Below are 17888 nucleotides of genomic sequence, written 5' to 3' on the forward strand. Positions count from 1 at the left end.
ATAGAACACCGGTGTTCAAAATTAAATAAATAAAACATTATGAAATAATTTTCTACTTGAATAAATAAGATATAAATATTCAACGTGACAATGAAATTGTGAGATACCTGAATGCTTATAAAATTATAATCGCATTATTATGAAATATTTTTAAAAATGTGCATATAATAAAACATGTATTTGACATTAATCTTTTTCACAATAATATAAAATTATTGTTTAGGTATTTTTTATTTAATTCCATCAGCTTTTATTTCAAAATGTAATTTAAAAAAAAAAGTTTTATTTAGTGCAGTCAAGTGGAGCATGGGGGTTCAGGGAAGTTTAAATTTGTGAGATACGACATCATCATATATGGTCCTCAGTTTTTCCACAGAAAGGTTTATTTTGTGAGATATTCTGTACTTTCAGCAGTGTGGGGCTGTGCCCCCAGCTCCAGCACAACAGGTTCAAATGATTGCATTAGTTCTTCTTCATGCCTTCGAGTGCTAAAGAACCCTGTTGATCACCTGTTCTGATCACCTGTTCATTTAAGCCAGGTGTGCAGCAGCCCAGAACCACCCAAACCATGCAGGGCAGTGGGCTCCTGGGGACCTCTGCTGTAGTGGATGCACATTTAATGGAATAAGTTGCTACGATTTTCAGGTTCTGTGCGTGGGCAATTAAAAATTAAACACTTATAACAACCAGTGAGACATGCAGTTTTGACCACTGACAGGTGAAGGGAACAACACTGATGGGACCTGTTACTGGGTGCCCTTCATTAGCCATCCAACAAATGGGTTTTCCTCAAAGTTTATGTTTCAGAAGCGGGACAAATGGGCAAGCATATGTTTGACAAGGGTTTTATTATGATGGCTAGATGATTTGATCAGAGCTTCTTCAAACAGAAGATCCTAGGTTTTTTTTTCTCATCTGCAGTGGTCAGTATTCATCAAATGCTGTCAGCGGAAGGAACAGTGGTAAACTCATCAGGTTCTTGTAAACCGAGGCTCACCTCAGGACAGGGATATAGTGCTGGTGCGTTCTGTCACTGTACAAAAGAGCTGCTGTATACTCAGATGGCAGAACAACCTGTTTCTGAGAGAAAAGTGTGTGAGTTTATAGTGCATTGCTGTTTATTCTGTGTCGCAGACCAGGCAGTGTACAGTACAAACCATGCATAAACTGAAATGCTCTGGTGGAAGCTCAAGAGAGCTGTGCAGGAACAAATATCACTGAAGTGGATCACTATTTTGAAGAAGAGTGGGACAGAAACTCCTCCACGGTCATGATAGACTGATAAAGTTTTACAGTAAACAATTGCAGCCTTTACTGCTGTTATAGGTGATTCTGCAAGCTACTTAATTGAGGGGGGGGGGGCAGTACATGTTTTTTACTCCTGACCATATTGACACTGCATTGAATCTTTCTATTTATTTAACTGTATGAAGCTTTCTATTTATTTAACTGTATGAACTGTTTGAAAATTGTCTTATATAAAGCAGGATCAAAGGTAGGTAATACTAGGATAACAGGCAAATCCTTCTATATTTCCCATTTTGTGAAACATTTTTACGTGTTTTTTTTTTCTGCAACCTGGTAGCAACGTTTGCTATCGTTGTCATTTATTTTCTGACCACAAGATGGAGCCCGACGCAAAAACATGTCATTGGAAATGGCCTTGAGTCCAGTGGAAAGTTAGATGTGGGCATGCTCTCCCACACAAAGTCATAACGCAAACATTTGCTGTTTCAATGTGTGCATAGTAAAATGAGATGTTGCTGTTCCATTAAATAGCAAACACAGTTTTGGTTGATGGAAACCGTGATGACACATAATGGGAGCCAGATATGTTTAGGTCTGATCTGAGACATGATCATTTTCAGCTATTGCATCCAAAGACCAGATTTTTAGGCTATTCAGAAAGGGAAAGTGTTAGGTCCCATGTTGAACTAACTCAGGAGTCCTGGCCGTAAATACAGCCACAGTGTGTGCATGCGTGTGTGTGTGTGTGTGTGTGTGTGTGTGTGTGTGTGTGTCCGCGCGCTCACGCTCGTGTTTGGCTGACAATAACAGGAAGCTTGTTCAGATGGGAGGAGGTCATAAAGGAAGGCTCAGCCCCCTGATGTTTCAAAAGTGAGGAGCAACACTGGCTATTTTAAAAATGGATGAATCACAACTCCTTAGTAAACAAGCCTATAGGGTCTGTTAACATGGACAATTGTAGCTGTCATTGAATGTACATTCCCCATTTCATCTGATATGGTCGTGATCTTGCCGTTAAGCAGCTTAATTATAAATAAAAGATGCAGTGATACATGTAAGAAAAAAATAACAGGAGTAAATCATTGTTACGGTATCTCACTATTTTGTGTCAGCTTTTGGAATCTTGTGAATGGTTTGATAATGACTGATCTGATGCTGTTGAGGAAAAATGCTGAAAAAACGGGCACACATAACTTCTTATACCGCAGCTCTGACACATAAATGTGCCAGTGGAGAAAACATTTCAAGTTTATCTGAATTTCATACTAAACGGTAGGCCTCTGCCTCTCTCTGAATGATCTAAAAGAGGACGACATAATCCACGCCTTTGTGTTTTAAGGCTTTGAATCCCCAGTGCTTTTAGCATATCTTAAGGGCTGACCTACAGTCTACTTTTCTGAGGAATTTCCTGGAACTACAATGACTTATGGTAGGCTATACAATACCCAGTGCATGTACTGTATTCCCCTTGAGCCGCTCCACATTTTTGGATATTAAAGCCTCAAATGTCACCATATATCACTGGAAATATACGTGGCAGATGTACTGAGCCTCCCTAAACAAAATCCAATAGAACCAACAGACTTCAGAAGTCACTTCATTAGAAAATAGAGTCCACGTTTTTGTCATTTTATCTCATCAAATGATAATAAAACAACATCCAAAGCATTGAAGCTCCAATGAAGCTGTGTTCAGTTTATGATCTTAAAACGAAAAGAGTATGGTCCAACTGCAAACCTTTCAAACCCCCCCCCGAAAAAAACTAACGTTCACCTACACTGACAGGCTGGGGGAAGAGATCATTAATATAAGAAGCAGCATAGAGGCCCATGGTAACTCTGGAAGAGCTGCAGACAGGCTGGATAATCTATGGACCGGACTACTATTAGTTGCAGCCTCTGCAAACTGGGCCTTTATGGAAGAGTGGCAAAAAGAAAGCCAGGTTCTACTCAGAGTGGATGAAGGTGCTCAGGTTAGAGGAGACTGAAAGTACTTTAATGTGTGTGGAGGAACAATAACACTGTATATGCATTTGAACACATTTTCCTCTCCTGAGAACATGGTGCTGCCACCTTCATGTTTCAGTACTGTCAAACATAGTGGTGGCAGCACCATGCTGCGGGGATGCTAACTGTCAGCAGGGGCAGGGTCACAGTGTATGGCAAACTGGATTGAGCTAAATTCAGGGAAATGTTTCCAGAGGCTGCAAAAGACTTGCAACTGTGGCTGTGGTTCACCTTGCAGCTGCACAACGACCCTAAACACCCAGCCAAAGCTAATGGAAGGGCTTAGATCAAAAGCGAGCTCATGTCCAGCCCAAAAGCCCAACTGAAAAACTGGCAAGGTTTGAAGATTGATGATATCTGATGCTCTTCAGGCGAGCTGGAGAAGCTTCAGGCACAATTTCAGTCTCTACTTGTACAAGATTAGTAAAAATGTAACCCAAAAGACATGCAGTGAAATGTGACTCTGGGGGGCTGAATACGAATACTAACCACTTTTTGTTCTTCCAGATTTTAAAGTAAGATTAGATTACATGCGACCTGTCCAGGGTGGACCCCGCCTCTCACCTATTGACAGCTGGAGATAGGCAGCAGCACCCCTCACGACCCCATGAGGGATAAAGCGAGTAAGAAGATGGATGGATGGATGGATGGATGGATGGATGGATGGACAGATTACATGCAGGGAGAGTCTGTTTGATAAATTAGTCACTTGTGAAGAAATTCTTTTGATGGTGGATGTGATTTTGGGGCGGCAGAGTAAAGGGGATGACACAATGCAACTTGCTACATTTTAATTTGTAAAAACAAACAAACACACACACACACACACACACACACACACACACACACACAAAATGAACCCTGTAACATCTACCTTCCCACTATTATCCACTACTTTTTATTCATAGTACAGTGATGTGTCTGGTTCTAATGTAGCAAAATGTGAACAAGGTCAAGAAAGTGAATACATTCTCAAGGCACTGTACTAAGTTCAAAAGGATGTACAAACATGGCACTCTATTACGTATGCAAGAGTATGTAAAAACATCAGTATGCTGATGGCAAGATGTTGAGGTACTGAAATGGATCTTGCTCATTTTTGGTCCTTATAATCCTGATTTTTCTTTTCAGGAATCTCAACACTACGTACATATTTGGCTCCGGAGTTGACTTTGCCAGAGGAGAAATGAAAACAACATTCAGATCAAGCACTTACATGCCGGTATCTGTTCTTAATCAATGTCTGTTATTAACTCTGACCTAACCTGAGTGGTTCTAAACTTGCCCCATATGCAGTTGGCAAAGGCTGAAAACAAGTGAAGATTCCTGGATTATTCAACGAGCACGTGGTGTGGTTGTTAAAACAAGACGTATTAGGAGGAGCGGTACCTCTTTAATGGTGCTCAGATGTGTGGAGGGCAATGATTCACAGCACAATGTTACAACAACGCCAGTGATGTACAGCGATAAAAATCCTCTCATCTTTCCTGCTGTTTATAGGCATCTGAAACCAAAGGTTTGCGTCGTATCGTCCAACTGCTGGCGTGGGCCAGCTGGATACCAGTAATTACTCTGAAAGACGTTAATAAACTTTATGTGATTCAAAAAGTGAGAGGAAGCCGGATGAGGTTCTTAACCCTCTTTCACCACGCTGCAGCCGAAGTTGGCCACTGTCCCGAAACGATCTCTTCCTAAGCCAGATATGGACCTCGGAATCCATAATCAGAATCAGAAGGGATTCATGCAGACCCAGACACATTCTGTTCACTGTTCAATATCAGAAGCAAAAAAAGAAAGTGGTCATGGCATATTCTATGTGGTTACAGATGTCAAAGAAAGCCCCAAAGATTGTCCGTTTGTTTTTTCTTCAGATTTTTATATACAGAGAACTCATGTTTTACTATAGACAATAGGCTCAAATCTTCTGATGAACCTCAGAACCTTAGCATTTGTTTTAAACTAAATAACCTGTCTAATTGTCCGCCAATCTCTGAGAGTAGTTTGATTAAATGTTGAAACATTCATCGGGACAAAATTCCTCCAGTGATGAGATATATTTCATGGTTTTCTTTACATAACAAACCTGACGATCCAAAGGTCATTATTCTGTTGAAATATCTCTTCTCTGATTGAGGTGTAACTCTAAGACAGATGATCTGCATGCCTCTAAGCACTTTTTAATGTGATGCATAATTCACAGTGTAATTAACAACTTTTTCTTGGCCCAGACACTGCAGCCCTTGAAATTTCACCACCGCAGTGAATTTGATGGTTGGAATTTGCTGGTACCTCGATAAAGATGTAACTGGACCTATATGGAACACCCAGCACGGTATTTTTCACTTGTATGCTGTTTGTCCATCCATCCATCCATCCATCCATCCATCCATCCATCCATCCATCCATCCATCCATCCATCCATCCATCCATCCATCCATCCATCCAGGGTTATCTGTAGTTTGTCCACCAAATTTCTGAAACACCAAGATACTTTGACCGCTCCTCTTTAGGCCAAGACCTAGACCCAGTACAGGAGCAATCTAACTTTTTTCCAGTTGTAACCCATGACCTAAGATTTAGAGAAGTAGTCACTCATCTTGGTCTCTTCACATCTCCAAATGGTTCCAATGGACACTGCAGATCATGGCTTGAAGATGTTCATAGAACAACATCATCTGCAAAAAGCAAACACAAGAGTTCCCAAACCAGAGACTTAATTTTCCACAATTACATCTCCAGAACACCACCAGGTTTGGTGATAAGGAGCAGGCTTGGTGGAGTCCAGCTCACACTGCGAATAAGCTTCCCCTCAAAGGGACTATAAAGGGAAATATATATTAAGCGCTGCTTTGTTTGGAGAATGTGCACATAGCTAGATGTTGATGATGCTGTTTTAAAAAAAAGAACATAATCCTATTTTTGATTCTGGTTTTCTTGACTCACTGTTGACCTTAGACTAAAATAATGTTCTTTTTGACTCATAATGCATTTGATCATTTATTTGTTATAGACCTCATAGTTTGATTGCTTTGTTGAGACTTCACACCACAACCTCCACAACCTTTGCAAACTTATCCTGACCTATCAGAACAGTTCTGTGCTCCATTTGGTGTGAAGGCGGTCATGACACTGCTTCACTCTTGGCATTCACCAAATAGTTGTTTTTCTCTGCTCTCTCTATGTTTTTGGCAGGAGGTTCTTCTGCCACTCCCACCAGATGCCTCCATGATAAGGTCATGCATCGGGCTACAACCTTATAACACTTTCTCTCCCCATGATATAATATATAACGCAGCTACACAGTGGAACATCACGCTAACCCCATACTAACAACATGCGTATCAATCACATCTCCGTTTAGTCGTTTCCATGACCTTATTGCTATCTCTAGAACATATCTGGGAGGTTTCTGGGCCTCCACCATCAGTTTCAGCCTTGTGGTAGAGGAGGAAACTGCAGGTTTTTTTTTTTTACACCTGACAAGCTCTTTAATTTAAAATGTACAGTGAAGCCATCAGCTTGCAACTACAATGACCTGTTTATTAGAAGCTTAAGAGGAGGCAGGTGAAGGGGGTTTCTGTGTAGAACCTGAAATAAATGTACCCTTCATCCCTTCTTGTCCTGCTGGCCTTGATTATGAAGGTTCTTAAACCAGTGACAGCTTGCCGTGATATTGAAAAGAGATCTGGCATTGTAACATCAGACACGGAAAAATTAAACATTGAAAAATCACTTGCAATGACATCAAAAAAGAGATTTGGCATTGAAAAATTAAGCATTGAAAAATCAAACAATGTTATAAAGTAAAAAACCTATGATGATATTCTCATTTTATCATGTAGTTTTGTCAGTTAGAGATGTTTTCATTGTCATTGCCGAGTTTCTTCAGCTACGATGGTACTACAAGCTGGCACTGTTTTGCTGTCGGGGTGAAGGCTAAATTGAAGGCTCCTTCACGGGCATTGCCTTTTTCGGTACTCCTCATCATCCACCTGGTTCGTGCAGTGAACTTCTAGAAAGCTCTGGTCAAGTACCGCTGCTCAACCACAAGAAATATTATTATTTTATTGAAAATAATACTGACGGCAAGCCAGGGCCAGCTAGTAGTGACATCGTAGCTGAAGGAACTCTGCAGTGACACTGAAAACATCTCTGACTGAAAATAACTGCAGCATAAAATGAGAATATCATCAGAAGTTTTTACTTTCTAACAATGTTTGACTTATCAGTGCTTGAGCTTTCAATGTTTAATTTTTCAGTGTTCGATTTTACACTGCAAGCAGCCACTGGTTTAGCTCCATAGTTCTTGCTTTGCACCCAAAGAGTGATGGAAGGTTGGCTAAGTGTCGCTTGATATTCATCGGTGTATGGAAAGCGTTTACTGGTCACTGCAGGCGTGAGGTCCAGTTACGTCTGCATGCCAGCAAAGGCATTGCTAAAGCTTACTTGAGAGCTGCCAGCATGGTGTAGACCAGGGGTGTCAAACTCATTTTGGTTTAGGGGCCGAATTCAGCTTAATCTGATCTCAAAAGGGCCACACGAGTAAACTCATTGCAAGATTAAATAGAACTAATAAATGTGGACTTGTTGTTGATTTTTATATTAAATGAATTTCACTTTTACACAATATATTATGAATAACCTCAGCGTTTTTAAGAAAAGTATGTGCAATTTCAACAATACTTTTACTCAGTTAAACATTTACTTGTGCATTATGCATAAGAACTGATCACAGTGATTGTACAATGTTGAAAAACATTTATTCAAATTTTTTGGAACTTAAAAACACTGTCCTGCATGACAAAATACATCAAACAGACAAAAATTAAGAAATTATTTGAATTTTTCCACACCTGAAGCTTAATCTGCTCATTAAAACACAGCGCCCCTCGTGGACAATATAGGAACTGCATATTTTCAATTAAACAAAGTACATGTTTTTTTCAATAATTGTTTTATCATTCTCTTCCTTTTATCTTGTCCACTTGTGAAAGTCAAATCTGATGAGCTCTTTGTGGCATCTTATTGCCACATTGCCAGACAGGACACTAGGAAAAAAAATATATATATGTATAAATATATATATATATATATATATATATTTTATAATGATAATGCATTTAGCCACAGGGCCGGACTAAATTGTTCGGCGGGCCGGATCCGGCCTGCGGGCCGTATGTTTGACACCCCTGAACTGTAGACAGAATGGGGCCTGTAACCTTGGTATAAGGACAGTTTGGAAAGTACTCCTGGAAATGATTTACAACCAAGCCATGCATGTACATGCAAACTCCACATCACCACTCAACCCTTTCCAGAATTCACAGCTATGACAAGTTCGGTGCTGGTTAAAAACTAGCAATCACTGTAAATAGAGAATGTAATGGAAAGCTCACTGCTCTTCTAACATGCTTCAGAAGATCTGTGCCAAGTCCTGCAAAAATTATCCACATTTTTGGTTGATTTTCCACCCCAAAAGGTACTTGGACCATGTGTCAGAATCCTACTGAGAGCCTTTCTTCCTGGAGTTTACACGTTAAATGGTAAATAGACTGAATTTGTGCACACTTTTCTAGTTACACATCATTTAAAGTGCTTTACGCTGGAGCCACATTCACCCAGTCACACTCACAAATGCACACACATTCATACACCGATACGCTGATCGGTAGGCAAGTCGGGGTTAAGTGCCTTGCCCAGGGGCACATCAGCATGTAACAGGAGAAAACTGGAATCAAATCCACAACCCTTCGACTGCAAGCTGACTACTGCACCCACTGAGCTACAGTCACTCTGTGCATGTGTGTGTTCTCCGTGGATGTTGCGTTTTAGGTCCCTTTACAGTGTAAAAAAAGGAAGTTAGCATAAAGTTACAAACAAAATTTCCAAAATATTCCGGGGAAAAAAATGCTGTCACAATGCTCTTCTGCTCATAGATTACATTTTCATTAAGCAGCATCTCCCTAATACCCAGTTATGATGCTGTTTTTTAGGGTTTTTGCTTTATTGTTTCCAATTGCTTTCAACGATCTTTGTTCTACCTTAATTAGTTTGAGTTGGCAGGACTTCACCCAGGCGCTGGAAAAATGACTGTTGCTCTGTTCAAAGCCAGACAGCATGTTCCCTTCTCTGTCATCTCAGCTGTATTCGCAGCCCCATCACGGTGTAAACAAACAAGAAACATGCACAAGTATGAGATGTAAAACGCTGGAATCCTTGGAGCAGTTTTCCTTGTCCCCAAATCAATGTGCTTCTGCGAGTCTTCCTCCCACAAAGGTCTCCTTCCTTCTTGACACTGGTGCTTTCTCATTAGTGGTGACTCGCCTGCTTGACGTTGACGTAGTTCCCACTTGCAAGGCTGCCGGATTTCACACAACTCAAACAAAAAACAACGCATTAGTTTGGAGAAAGAAAATGGAGGCAATTCCTAAAACAATAATTATAATTTAATAAACATGATGTGTCTCTACTTTTCAGCTTTACTTATTATAGAGGTTTATTATAAATTGTAATGATGACACTTTAATGTAGTGGAAGATGAATATTATTTTGTCCTTTACTGTCCCCTGTATTTTGTTTAGTATGTTTTTGTGTGTAGTGTCTTATAAGGTCATATGGGCTGGGCATCTATGGTGCATGATTTATAAATCCCTGATGTCATCATCTTAGTTCTCATTGAATGCCCAGAGAACTAAATTTAAAATCGGTAACCCTAACTTCAATCTATTCTTTATTTGTTTTATGTGTTTTTATTTATTATTGTTATTATTTTGTAAAATACTTTGGATGTCTGTTTTTTTTAATGGCTATGTAAATAAATAAATGAAAATGAAAAATGTTGTCCCTCACTATGCTTAACTGGACCATGAGTCAATTCAAGTGAATTCTTGATTCTTAAGTTCAGGTTATCAAACCTGCCGTTGTCTAGTAAAAAATCAGCTAAGTGAATAAAAGTAATGTAGTAAATCACAAATGAACTGTGATTAATTTAATGATAACCAAAGGGGGTGAATACGTTTTTCACTTAGTGCACGGTTGGTTTGGGTAGCTTTTCTCCTTTAATTGATGCAATCATCTGGAAAACACATTTTATTATTCTCCGGGGATTATTGTACTTTTTTTGGGTGGGAGGGGGGGGGGTGTCATTGTGTTAGACAACAAATCAAGTAGTTTTCATTTGTTAAGTAATTATAAAAATGCTAATATCTAAAAAAACATGTGTGGCTTGTGATGGGAATCAGCCGTCCACCCAGACACAGATTTGGCCTTTGTGGAAACAGTGAAGATTTGAGGTCTTCCAGCAGACTGCAAACCATCCCCACTATAATACACGGTGGTGGCAGCATCATGCACACGGCCAACAGTAATCATTTACCCATCCCAGTCCTTTGATGGAGGTAAATCCTACTAAATGTTCCACGGCCAGCGGTTTGGGGGTTATAAGAAGAAAAGCATCCTATTAAACCGTATGGATCCAGTTAATATCTGTGTTGCTTTCGAACCGCTTGCTGTTGTTTGCTACGTGTGCATCACCACGTAGCAAACAATCATCAGCGATCAATCAGCAGAGATCTTAATGAGCCACACAATCTGGTGAGACCAGCTCGTGCATCCAGATGCTCGTCACCGGCAGAGCCCCCGTGGATGAGGCTGGCCTCTCAGTTGCATCCCGTGCAGGATGTTTGAGGTTTTGCGTCGGTGTTGCACACGCGCCCTTGACAAGTCAACCATGAAATGTCAAATTTGGATCAAATTCACGACATTTGTGAGTAACGTGGTCTCCCCGCGCTTCTATGGAGGGGATGGATGTGGACTGTCATTTTAGGAAAACAGCCTGGAAGGAAACGTGGAGGCCGGTTAGGCTCGGGACGCTCGGGTCCCGCGCGCCGCTGCCCTCCTCCGCCAGGCCCCGCCCCTCCCTGAAGCCCCGCGGTAAAACAGACAGGCGCTGGTGGAGCTCTGAACTTTCACAGCGGAGCGTTTAGTCCTCGTTGCTGTGAGGAGACAACTTGGCGAGCAGCCTTCTCCCTCCGTTAAAGCTGCGGGTCTGACGGCGTAGCCGAGACAGACAGACAGACAGACAGACAGACGGACGGAAAGACAGTGAAGGACTTTGATTTTTACATCAACCGGAGCGACTTCCACCAAGTTTTTCGGGGCATTCTGCGAAGACTCTTCACGGTACGTCCGCTCTTCTTCTTCTTGTTAAACATAAAGCTAACGGTCTGGCTTTTTAACATAGAATAAACATTTCCTGGAAGGCTTCGCCGTTCAGAACAACATATCTCCACACCCTCCGTGTGTCAGCCCGCGTTCAGCCTGTCGCGGGGAACTTGACTCTGAAAGCTGAACATCTGTCTGAGGAGCCCGCTGACACGCAGCTCGTCTCTCTCTCTCGCCGCCTTTAAAGCTCTCTCTCTCCTCTTTAAGCGCTTCTTGCCTCTTACTTTCCAAACACGCGTTCACAAACCACGTTTCCTTCTTTGTCTTATCGCTAAAGGCGAAAAGGAGTCCAAAAACACCCAGAGGCGAAGCGAGCCGTGTCAGCTGGCTAGAGGAGGCGGCGGGGCTGTCAGGCTGTCAGGGCTGGCGGTCCACGCCGCTGCCGTGGGCCGAAACGTGTGTGATGACAGAACACGCGCGCAGCTTTTGGGAGAAATAAGCGCCGCCGATCGCTGTGGAAATGCAGCCGCGGGTCCGTGAAAAAAACATCCAGAGCTGCAGATGCTCCTGGTTTTAATTTGAACAGATCTGTTAGAATATAAACACATCAAGTGATGTTACAGATAATGCCCCCCCCCCCCCCCCCCCCCCCCGTAAAATAAAGGCAAAGTGTTAATTAGAAGCGTAATTGAGTAATAAAGTGTGCTGGTGGAGTTCACACAATTCAGAGCAGCCGTGAAAAAGAAACACTTTTGTTGTTTGTTGTGTAGTTGGGCTCTGTGACGTCACAAAATACACAATAAGTGGGTTGAGGTATAAAAATTTGCCATGTTAATAGTAAATTTTTTTTTTTTTTTTGCAAAGTCTTAAAGACAAAGTCGTATTTGTTTCAAACAAATGTACCAATAAATAAATAACAACAAGGCAAAGCGTCATAACAAATGATTTCATCATCCTGTTGTTAGGCCCAGATACGGCCATATACGCCCCTCCTGGCCTTTAACTGCGCTCATGGCTTTGTGCGCTTTGTTGTTGTTGTCGGCGTGCTTTTGAAAGGCTCCAGTTGCCTTCGCTTGTTCCATGATGTGTCGTTCCAGCTGTGGAATCCCAGCGTTATTACGCGGTGATAAACTACAAACCCTCTGCTGCCAGGAGGCAGTAAGTCCTGACCAGAGGAATTTGTTGCGTGAGCATCCAGGCTTCCCTGCAAACCTGCCGAAAGGCTTCTGCTCACGACCCCGGAGAGAAAATTCTATTTGTAGGTAATCAAAATCAAAACGCTGTTGTTATGTTACGCATGGGAGGGTGTATATTTTAATATAATACCGGTTAAACCATTGTCAATAACCTTATGAAGTCCTATGTAGAAACATGCATGCCAGAACTGGAGAGCCCCAGATTTCCTTTGGTGAGCTCGCATTTGACCTGCTAATGCAGTTAAGTTATGTTAAATACATGTTATCAAGTATTTTATTTTCTCATAACTTAAGTCGGTCTTATATTTACACCTTATTGGTCTTAAAAAACTTTGACAAAGTCTTCTGCTGAAGCTTGCAAAAAGCCTGTCAATGTTCCACTGAAAGTGTGTTTACTGACTAATATGTCGGTTCCCAACCTTTTCAGCCTACAACCCCCTAAATAACCTCCTTTTGGTGGGTGGGGTTTATTTTGATTTTATTTTTATTTATAAGAATAAAGTCATAATATAAAAAAAAATAAACTTGTAAAATCAGGAGAGTAAAGTAGCTTTTTTTATGAGAACCCTCACAAAAAGTGCAGCCTTCCTCCTGCATCAATTGAGGAATGTTGAGCACCTTGTAAAGTTCTATGCTTCGGTAGAAATGCTAATTCTTTTTAGCACATCGGCTAATTTTGGGGAACCATTGTTTTAGAATAGTTTTCTGAAATGACTTGGTTGAAGCAGCAGCTTCTTCTCCGCCCGTCTAACCAGCTGATATCATCTTGTTTCATGCGTTCATGTATTCATGCTGTCTGCCGGGTAGCTAGCCTGAACAGGTGGAAATATTCCAGATGATCAAACCCAATTTTGTTTGTTCAAGCTTGTAACAAGAAGCATAAGAGCCTTATTTCAGCCAGCTGACAGGCTGTTAGCAGCAGCAGGATTCAGTTCTCCGTACAGCTGGAGGAAAAATGAATAAATAAAAATACTCCAACCCCCCTGGCCTTTTGCACAACATCCCACCATGGGGACTTCAAACAATTAGAAAAGGATGAAGGAACCTTATTAAAACATTTGGATGCCTTGATAGTGTTGAGCGACTGACGCGTATAAAGTTTGCATCAGGCTCTAGCTACAGGTGGTTCCTTTTAAAGAGGATCGTCCTTTCTAATGATGTCAGGAATGTCTGATTTCAGAGCGGTGCTAATTGTTCTGATGTCAGTAAGAGCTGAATCGTCCGTTAGTTTTGACGTTCACACTGCAGCAAATATGCATTGTCGTCGTTCCACGATCCCATCCGCCGTTCATCGGTAATTCAGGAAGCTAAAGAAAAACCGGCGCACACGTCTTCAGAAACATTTTCTCCGCTGAAAGGAGACGTTCCCCGCTGGAGACCGCCACAGTCCGCCCAAGCTTCTGCCTCGTGATGTGTCTATGCTTCACAGAACCATCTCATTTATATCAGCACTTTTTTTCAAAACGAGCTATGAAATCTGAATTGACATCTGTGTAATCTGCTGTTGTCTCTCTCTCACATGCCTGGCTCCGTCTTCGCCTGCGCGTCTGCCAGCAGCGGGCCGAGCCCAGCACTCCTGCGCTGAGTGCACCAGTGCTGTCTGACAGCAAACCAGCCGTTCCGTTTAGTAAAATCTTTTATCCCGCTCTACTTTCACTTAACTGTCGTCATTAGGGTCAGCGAAGGCGGCCGGAGCCTTTGCGCACGCAGGACTAAGATTGTGCAAGGTAGATAACGGCGCGATTAGAGCTGGTTGTGGTTAATGTGACGGCGGGGATTTTGAGGTTTAGTCCGGTACACACAGACCTCGCTTGGTTGAAAAGAACAAGTAGTAATTTAGGAGTCGTGTTGCTTAGTTAAAACGCCTCCACAGTTTATTCGTCACGTTCCTTATGTCACGACAAGTTGGCCTACCACAGAGCGACGGGTGGAGCCCAAAACCCATGGTGTATGTTACAGAGTAAGGAAGGAAATCTATGATAATAACTATAAATGTATGGTGTTCTTCTGTTTAAAGAAGTTATGTAAGATCCTTAAAAAGCAGTCGGTGGGTGTCTGGTCGGTGGACTCCTCTGATACAATCTCAGCTAAAAAGCGACACCTGCAGTACATCACTTCTGGTTACCCATCCCGTGCATGCCAGGGCGTCAGCTTACAGGATCCCCTAAATACTTTTTATTTCAAAACGTCAAAACTTTCCAGACTCAAATTTCAGTTTATCCATGGCTTTTCTTTGCCAGCCAAGAACAATTCCACATTCGACCCTTTAAAAGGAATAGCTGTCACAGCACAGCTTTCATTGGAGGCTTCTTGTAGCTTGCCCCTTGTTTTTCAGCCATCTGTGTCTGCTTTAAAAATGCCTACTAATGCCTGTGGTGGGAAGTATAACAAAGGGTTGAACGAGAAACAATAAATGCCCCTGGGAAGGTTCTCCACTCTTCCACATTCTCCCTGATGGTGGATAACGGCTTTCATTGGGATATGTTGGCGTCTCAGAGCCTTAGTGGAATGACTTTAAGATCTGTTCGCCTACTTCAGGTAGCCCGCCGGCTGATCAGCCCTGGGTTTGGCAGGTGAAAATTATATCAGGTAATTTTTTTTTTAAATGTAGGTAGTCACAGTTAGTTGTTGATTTAAAAAGGGAGAGGTGGGTGTTCAACAGCTTTTTCACTTTAAGAAATCTTCGTTTGACATTAAAAGTGGTTTGATGGTTTGAATCTATCGTATCGAGGTATACCAAGCTGTAACCGCTTAAAACCCAAAGTCTGAAACCCTGAGATGCCCGGCTCCTGACCCTTTCTGCTGTTTGAATTCCTTCTGTGAAGTCGTCTGATAAAGTGCTGGAAGGACTGCAGTTTTATTCAGCTGCATGGAGCGCACACTGCAGGTCAGCTGGCTGAAACAGGCCTACTGCACTTTTCCTTCGCCTACAGCACCACTTCAGCTCTTTGGGATTATTTTAGGTGGCTAAAAAACTCAAACTACCACCCTCATTAAGGCAGCGCCGCTTTAAAGATGCCATAGAGAAAATGGGCCTCCGACGGCAGCCTAGCTAGCTGTGCAAGTAGGATTATAGTTTTATGGGGCAGAAGAGCAAAAAGCTATCATGCTTGGCAAAATGTGCATGCTTACTTGAAAACTACTGAATTTAGTTTGGTCTATATTGCTGCATAAGTCTCTGAATCCTAATCAAAATAACAATAGGTTAATATTAATTGAAGGATTTGATTCCGATCGGACATTTTAAACGATTGCTCAAAAGTTTGGAAATGAGATCTATGGTTTGTAACTGTTTTATGAAATTCTAATTTAGATAGATGTTATTGTAAACTGTAATGTAAATTGTAATGTAATCTTTTGCCGCTATCTTGGCCAGGACTCTCTTGAAAAAGAGATTGTTAATCTCAATGGGACTATTTCCTGGTTAAATAAAGGAATAATAAAAAATAAATAAAAAAATAACGGGATAGGTGCAATAATCAGTCAGTTGGAGCAATTGTCGTTCTGCGAGGATCTCCTGCTGTCCACTCGCAGCCGGCGGCCGTACAGCTAGCTTGTTTCAGGTTAGTAGTTTAGTCGTACAGATGCAATATGTAATAGACGGTTTGGGCTCTCCTGAGACATGCCTCTGTGATTACTGTAACAACGTCTGTACTCAGCTCCTAGCTACACAAAGAGCACGGAATGCCGCCGTGATGATAGATGTGAGCCAGGGCCTTAACACCGAAGCCACCGCAAGTATGCAGCGCGGTTTCAGCAGTGTTCGGTTGTACCTTCGCTGCAGGCGCACCCGCCGCGCCGCCTTCTGATGCGCTTTCCAGATTTGCTTTGGCCAAAGATGTTTGGCCGCAAGAAAACAGCATCTGGGCAAAGAGGCTTTAGTAGTAGCTCCCCAGTGATCTCAGAAGATGTCAAAAAAAAAAAAAGGGGCCGTGTAAATCGTTTAATATGACAGTGCAAAGCAGGGGCAAGATTTGCTCTAATCTGCAACACTGGAGAGGAGAAGAACACAAAAGTAATTTGGCTTTGATTTGGTGTTTGCTTCCCTGAAGGCATTGCAACACCGCCTAGCTCTGTTTAGATAGTGAGAAGGTGAATGTGAAGGAGGAGGGCAGATCAAACAGAGGCCACTAATCCTGCCTGATGAGCTAAAAGTGTAATATTTGTCAAGCTCTTCCAACATGTCTTCCCAGCACAGGGAGCTGCCGCGCAGTGAAAGGCCCCTTTGTCCCGTGAGCGCTGCTCGCTCTGCAGGGTGATGCACCTAAGCACTCTGTGCATCACTTCCATGCACTCTGCACCGTTCACGGCGGTGCACACGTCTGACACCTGATGGTTGCTTTCGCTCTGGTCAGAGGCGCTGCCGTTAAACTGCAAACGAGCGGGGGGTTGCTGTTGCAGCACTTGCAGCACCTTGCAGGCCTAAGGAAGGCCCCTTGCAGGTATGGGCCTCAAGGAGCCTTCAGTTGCGCCCCGCCTGCTGAATCATATCAGCCATTGCTTTCCTCACCAGCCACTTATCATGGCGGAGCTGTGCCTCTGCTTTGATCCCTCGTTCTAATGTAGGCGATTAACTGCATGCGTTCAGTTTATGGCAAAAGGGTTCACAGTTTCAGATCTCACTGCTGTTTTGTTAAAGTAGTTTGCTACATTATAACACATCTCCATTATTAGTTAATGTACTCGATTCTTGTATTTATAACAAGAAAAACAGGAGCTTGTGACTTGGGGAATAAGCTGTAGCTTAATTATTCTTCATACCACTGGGATGTTTCATGGTAGACTTACTGAAGTAAAAGATTCTTGCAGACCCATGTTGGGTGGTTGTGCGGTTGTACTAAAATGCCCCTATAAGAACCCCCCCCACCCCGGCAGGTCAGAGGCTTTCCTGACGCTGTAAATAAAGTGTGTTTATAATCTGTGGCATATTGCACGCCGTTTAACACCCACCAATTAAGTCACTCCTGCACTTTTTACACACTCTGACCTGCAACAGAGTTGTTTGCAGCATGGCCCTTTGAAGCGGTGTGTTACCCCCAATTAACCCGCCAAATTAATCCCCAGGTCTGCAAACGCTGGCTGCTACTCGTGTTCATCTCATCGCTCCACAGCGCAGACAAAGCACTGCCGAGGGCCCCCGCTGCTGGTTCACGCTCTGATTCGACTTTCTTCCCGGGCTGACACTCTTTCTTTCTGCTCGTTTTGCAGCTGGAGCTTGGAGGTGGCTTCCTGCAGGACCATTATGGGGAGAAAATCTTGGTGAAAAACAGAACAA

The sequence above is a fragment of the Fundulus heteroclitus genome, chromosome 9 (assembly GCF_011125445.2).
Source record: "Fundulus heteroclitus isolate FHET01 chromosome 9, MU-UCD_Fhet_4.1, whole genome shotgun sequence".
NCBI classification, from domain to species: domain Eukaryota; kingdom Metazoa; phylum Chordata; class Actinopteri; order Cyprinodontiformes; family Fundulidae; genus Fundulus; species Fundulus heteroclitus.